The sequence below is a fragment of the Herpailurus yagouaroundi genome, unplaced genomic scaffold, assembly GCF_014898765.1.
Source record: "Herpailurus yagouaroundi ecotype Mexico unplaced genomic scaffold, PumYag 216, whole genome shotgun sequence".
NCBI lineage: Eukaryota > Metazoa > Chordata > Mammalia > Carnivora > Felidae > Herpailurus > Herpailurus yagouaroundi.
This window is the reverse complement of record NW_024412447.1, coordinates 2,768,148-2,774,927: the sequence shown is the minus strand read 5'-3', so window position 1 is coordinate 2,774,927 and position 6,780 is coordinate 2,768,148. Positions and strand designations below refer to the sequence as shown.

At 42.5% G+C, this 6,780-nt stretch overlaps 1 long non-coding RNA gene across 1 annotated transcript in view; it reads right to left on the bottom strand.

Moving 5' to 3' along the window:
• Window positions 1-5,862: 5,862 nt before the first annotated feature.
• LOC121017846 (uncharacterized) overlaps window positions 5,863-6,780 on the bottom strand; it is a 1,040-nt gene continuing 122 nt past the window's right edge. Inside the window, exons 2-3 of the long non-coding RNA XR_005784919.1 lie at window positions 6,714-6,740; window positions 5,863-6,641 (exon numbers count right to left, since the gene is read on the bottom strand). This is a non-coding gene — a long non-coding RNA (uncharacterized LOC121017846). The remainder of the gene's footprint in view (window positions 6,642-6,713; window positions 6,741-6,780) is intronic.

The following is a 6,780-nucleotide window of genomic DNA, read 5'->3' as shown; positions in this document are numbered from 1 at the left end:
ATAAATAAAAAGGAAGAAAACAGTTCACCAATATGTTTACAGAAAGTCATTTCCAAGCATAAGGGGGAAAAAGTAAGGTGCTAAACAGGACATGTGTTGTGATTTATGTGTATGTACTGACACAGGCGTGAAAACTTTCTGCAAAGACATACAGGAAATGTCAGCAACGATGAGCTCTGTCACTGTAGACTTCTGTTTGCTGTTACTCTGTTTTGTTTTCACTGGGGGGTGGGAGGGAAGACTTTCATTTTTCATTTTATACAGTTTGAGAAGGTCTGAGCTCTCCCCATCATCATACATACACACACACACACACAGAGATCATTTCCATTAGTTAATTATATGTGGATTACTTCAAAACGAAAGACTTCTATAGACATATTTTGTCATGTAATAAGGGAATATTAAACAGCTACGTGTGTAGTACAACTCAACCTGGAAACAATCCTCTTGGTTCTCAGGCCAGCTTTCTTCCCACACAGTAGCCACAGAATATCAGGGAATCAAATGTTGTTAAAATTAACAAGGAGAGTCTTCAGTTTATAAATGCACCTTTCAACCCTGTATATAATTATAATAATGTACATTTTACTATTAAATTAAACCAACAAATAAACAAGGGGACTCCTTCTAGCCCACCACAGTTTTAACGCAATATAATAACTTCCCCACTTAACATAATCATACTAATGAAAATTAATGTCCAAACTTTTTAATTTTATTAGCTTCGACAGTTCTGAAATAAATTGGTCCATTTTATTAAACAATAAGGCTAAATGCATTTTTGTCACTTTACAAGACCCTGAGCATCTGTTAGAACAGTGGTTTGGGGGGCGCCTGGGTGGCGCAGTCAGTTAAGCGTCCGACTTCAGCCAGGTCACGATCTCGTGCTCCGTGAGTTCGAGCCCTGCGTCGGGCTCTGGGCTGATGGCTCAGAGCCTGGAGCCTGTTTCCGATTCTGTGTCTCCCTCTCTCTCTGCCCCTCGCCCGTTCATGCTCTGTCTCTCTCTGTCCCAAAAATAAATAAACGTTGGAAAAAAAAAAAAAAAAAGAACAGTGGTTTGGGGAAAATATCTATCACTGCCCCTTCTACGAAAACGACGGGCTTGCTTAGTGATACCTGCCTATTCTTTTACACGGTTTAAAACATTTCAATTATTTTACATGAAATAATTTCTCAACACTAAGTATTCGGAATGTAGAAAATGACCCATTAGAAGATCTTATCCTCATTAAGGGTCACAGTAACCAAGTATCACTTAGGGGGGAGTTCTCAACCACAAGTGGCCAGCAGTACTATGAGGAGACGTGCCACAACGTGGATGGGCCTTGAGGGTATCACACTGAACAAAGTCAGTCAGATGGAGAAAATACCATATGATTTCACTCATACATGTAGGCTCAAAAAAAAACAAAGCAAAGCAATAGAAAAACAAATTTACAGGTATGGAGAAGAGATTGACTGTTCCTAGAGGGTAAGGGTGGGTAGGGGGACGAAATGGGTGAAGGCGGTCAAGTGTATGGTGACAGATAAAAACCAGACTTTTCAGGGGCGCCTGGGTGGCGCAGTCGGTTAAGCGTCCGACTTCAGCCAGGTCACGATCTCGCGGTCCGTGGGTTCGAGCCCCGCGTCGGGCTCTGGGCTGACGGCTCAGAGCCTGGAGCCTGTTTCCCATTCTGTGTCTCCCTCTCTCTCTGCCCCTCCCCCGTTCATGCTCTGTCTCTCTCTGTCCCAAAAATAAATAAAAACGTTGAAAAAAAAAATTTAAAAAAAAAAACCAGACTTTTCAGAGTGATCACTTTGTAGTGCATACCGATGTTGCTTTACAATCAAACTTGAAACTTATATCCCGATTTTGCCTCCATTAAAAAAGAGATGCAAGAGGCGGCAATGAAGAAAGAGGAAGAAAATATCCTCCAAGAGCTAAGAAAGAAACACTGTGAAACACCCAACAGGGGAAGCCAAAGAGACAGACAACAGGAGAGAAAACCAGGTTATAAGAGGAGGACCGGCCCAGCAAGCCCAACAAGAAACTAGCAAGAGCTCTGAGCTCTGAAAACATAAAAGACAAACAGGGAGGGGCGCCTAAGAGGCCCAGAAGGTTAAGCACAGCGGACTCTGGGTCTCAGCTCCGGTTCGAGCTCAGGATCTGGACTTCAAGCCCCGTGTGGGGCTATGTGTCAGGCTCCACGCTGGGCATGAAGCCTACTTTCAAAAGACAAAAGGAAAACTGTTGTCAAAGAATATGGCGTGAAATGGGAAAATGTAAACAACGTATATTAAATAAAAATGTGGTTATCAGAAAAAAAATTAAAAAATAAAACAAAAAGACAAAAGGACAGAAAGGGAGAAAGAAACTATCAATGAAGGAATACCAAAGACCTCCCAGCACGTGAGCTTCCACATTCCGGGATAAGCAGATGACCTGGCACTGCTATGTTTCATCCTAACCTCACGGTGCCGACTGGCTTCCCTTATAGAGTACAGGCACTACACTGATAAAAACAAAAGCACTTAAAATGTGACCCCTTGCTGCCTGGAGAACATACAGAATTTATTCTGACACCACCTTCGGAACAATACCACTTGTATGCTGAAGTCACACGCAAGCTCTCCCTTAACCTCTCCTTTTCAAGTCACACTAACTCTGCTCCTGTAAATCTCCACAAGTGGGTCTTCTTATTCAACTTTCAGTTTGCGCAGTAGACTTCACAGCCTTCAGCCCTGTCTGTACTTGGAAATGGAATTCTCATCAGAGTCTGATCAGCACCAACATTAATCTTCAAGGAGGTGATAAGAGAGCATTGGCTGTTATATACCATACACATTCAGGATTTTCACTGTGTCATCCTCTATCTTTGTCACACGGTTTGGGCTGGCTGTAACACCAGAAGCTTTTCCTTTCACCCTTCTACGTGCATAATTCGACTATTTTCCACCTGTATTTGGGTGTTTTTATTTTTCTACCAAATGCTATGCATTCTCTAGGCCTCGGGAGCCCGTGTTTGTTACAGTCTCCCCGTCTCTGTCTCCCTCTTCAGCCCCATATTTTCTCCATTTCCTGAGTGCTTACATTTGCCAAGGGGGTGGTGCCTTTGAGGACGACTCCAGAGGCAGGGAGCAGACAGAACAAAGAAGGAAAAATGGCAAGAGACGACAAGGGATTAAACCGGGACCATGTAACAGAGATGTAGAGGGAGGCTTGTAGAAGAACTCCTTAGGTTGTAAACCAGGCAAAACTGAACGGAGACTGTGGAGAACTTCAGGACCATTCTCTGGCTTTCCAGTCTAGGTAGGAGGGTGAACAACAAGAGACCCGTGGAGAAACAACAGTCTTTTATCCACCGAGACAGACGACAGCGCTCTTGATCAGCACCTGCAGTTAGCACCTCAGCCACAGTGGAAAAGCACCAGGCTTGGAGACAGGAGACTTGAGTCTCAAACCCTCAACACTGCCATGACCTAGTCTGTTAAACCAGGGTGATTCCCCGAATGCTCTCTTTTTTTTTTTTTTTTTTTTAATTTTTTTTTTCAACGTTTATTTATTTTTGGGACAGAGAGAGACAGCATGAACGGGGGAGGGGCAGAGAGAGAGGGAGACACAGAATGGGAAGCAGGCTCCAGGCTCTGAGCCATCAGCCCAGAGCCCGACGCGGGGCTCGAACTCACGGACCGGGAGATCGTGACCTGGCTGAAGTCGGACGCTTAACCGACTGCGCCACCCAGGCGCCCCCCCCGAATGCTCTCTTAAGGTTCTGTTTACTCACCTGTGGGGGAACGGTGAAGGTACCGGCTAGGACATCACATACCGTGAGTCAGTGGCCTCTCAGCCACCAAGCTTTCAGAACAGAGCCTTATCCAGACCAATCTGGGGCAACGTGGACGCCTGATGCGGGAGGAGGAGAAGGGCGCTACAGCAACATGATGCCTCCCTGGGCCTCACTCTGAACCTCCTGGGTTCTGATTTTCCATCAGCGGGAATTCCTAACAACTTGGGTTTCACAAGCCACGGAGAACAGAAAGCAAAATCATAAAGGGTGCAGGAGGATTTATCAGAGACACATACAACAGCCAGGGAAACAACAGCTTTTTACCAACCCAAGGAGGAAAAAAACTCAAAAGGAGGCGTAACGCTCAGCTATTTCATGTCAAGGTAGTGGTCCTGAGTCATCAGAAAAAGAGATTAAATTACACTGAGTACCCTCTGATTAAGAAAATGTGCAGAAGAAGGTAGAAACTGTATAACTTATTTTATAAAGATTTCCATCAAAATCAGTTAGATTTAGAGGATTTTAGTCCTTGAAGGTGTAAGATTCAGTTATCTGGAAAACTAATTTATGATCAGTTACCTGGAAAATTCCATCTTATTCTGGAAAATGACCAGATAAATGGGGTGTCACTGAATGTGCTACTTCGGTACAAATAAATGAATCAAGTTTAAAACAAAAGCTCCTTAATTTCTCAGCTTATTTTACCTGAGCTGCAAAGTATTTCCTATGAATTACTTGTATGTTTAAAATATTAATGTGTAACACTTTACACTGTTCAGATAAGCATAAGTAGTAAACCAACATCGTTTCTTTTTCACGAATAAAGTCTCCCACATATTACTTCTATAAATGTCAGTACCCAGATGGAAGCAAGAAAAATAAGTAATGAAATTAAGTGAATTATCTACACAAATGGGGAAGGAAATAGTATGGATGATTCTGTATATGTGTGTGTGTATATACACACACACACATTTATATATTTTTTTCAATGTTTATTTTTGAGAGAGCGTGTACAAGCAGGGGAGGTGCAGAGAGGGGGTGTGGGGGACAGAGAATCTAAACCAGGCTCCGCAGTGACAGCAGATAGTCCGATGCCAGGCTCAAACTCACCAACGGGGAGATCATGACCTGAGCTGAAGTCAGTCACTCAACCGATTGAGACACCCAGGTGCCCCCCAAATAATGAATATATTAAGATCACTTATATTTGACTATCTGAACAGTGACACAAATTAATTCCCTCTACAGTGCTACATTCCAGCCAATCTACATTCCCTCTGGCTAAACTAAGAATGTGGCTAGGAAAACTTGGGTGTAAAAAATCTGAAAGACAAATTAACTGCCCAAATTTCAGGTAGTTAAAATTCAATTTTATTTTTAATTTTAAAAAAGTACAAGTTAAATTTATCCTCAATTTGGCCTTCCAAATATCCATTATTCAAATAAAGACTAAATTTCTGCCACATTTCTCCTAACCCCTGAATAACTAAAGTCAAATAATCATCAACATTTCAAGACAAAACTCAGGCTAAACAGAGGACTTGCACTAATATAGGGCACAGATTAAAACCAATCCAAAATTTGCCCCTGAATTATTCAAGTGAAAACACGGCCTTATCAAAAGATCTACATTTAACATCAACTGAAAAGGTCCACGTAGTTCAAGGGTCATTTAACATCAACCGAAAAGATTCACGTAGTTCGAGGGTCAGTACCGTGGCCTGACAGTCGGGAACAGATCCAATATGCAGACTAGAGTTCACATTAGTCAAATCTTGTTAGACTCTTAAATGAATGATTCATTCGCTGGTACATGAAGCAGAGCTATTTTGTTTTTTTGTTTTTTTTTTAATTTTTTTTTTCAACGTTTATTTATTTTTGGGACAGAGAGAGACAGAGCATGAACGGGGGAGGGGCAGAGAGAGAGGGAGACACAGAATCGGAAACAGGCTCCAGGCTCCGAGCCATCAGCCCAGAGCCCGACGCGGGGCTCGAACTCACGGAGCGCGAGATCGTGACCTGGCTGAAGTTGGACGCTTAACCAACTGCGCCACCCAGGCGCCCCGAAGCAGAGCTATTTTGGTAGAACACTGTAACAGCACAATTCCAAACATCAGCCGTATCATTTCCAAACCAATGAAAATTCAACAGGGATGATCAACGGTACAGTAAGGATGTTGCATGGAGAAATGAATTTTAGTAATATTTAGCTATGACCTTCTGAATAGTTGTCTATGTTCTTACAGAGAAACAATAAGGTAAGCAATTAATTCTTTCAGGAAAAAAACGTTCTCACCTAAGTCTGTTGAGAGATATAACATCACAGACTCTCCAGTATTACTCCTCAGGAATTCAATGAATGCTGGTATTCCAGCTCTGACTTCAGCCACCGCAGCTTTCATTTTTATTTCTCAGCCATGCACATATGTAACTCCATACTCAACGTAACACACGATATCTTGAAACTCACGATGTTACTTATATGCCAACCAAGCTATTTGAAAATAAGCAGAGGGTGCCTGGATGGCTCAGTTGGTTAAGCGTCCAACTCAGTTTCGGCCCCAGTTGTGATCTCACTCTTCGTGAGTTCGAGCCCCGCGTGTCAGGCTCTGCGCTGACAGCGTGGGTCTCTGCCCCTCCCCTACTTGCTCTCCCTCTCTCTCAAAATAAACTCTGAAAAAAAAAAAGGAAAGAGAAAACAAGTAGGACTCTGTCAGTAACACCACAAACAACAGGAGTACACTCACTCTTCCCACTACTGTTCATTCTATCCATACACTTCTCTGTAAAACAGGAGTGAATCTTTTAAGTTCTCTTCCCTCCTCCTTTCTGGCTTGGTTTTTCTAGTTCTCTCATGGGTAATAGAACTAGTTTAAGTAAATACCTTCTATAGGTTATCACACAGACACAGTATGATAAAAAGACATTTCCTTTAGTACATTCTAAGAACTAGTTTAAGTAAATACCTTCTATAGGTTATCACACAGACACAGTATGATAAAAAGA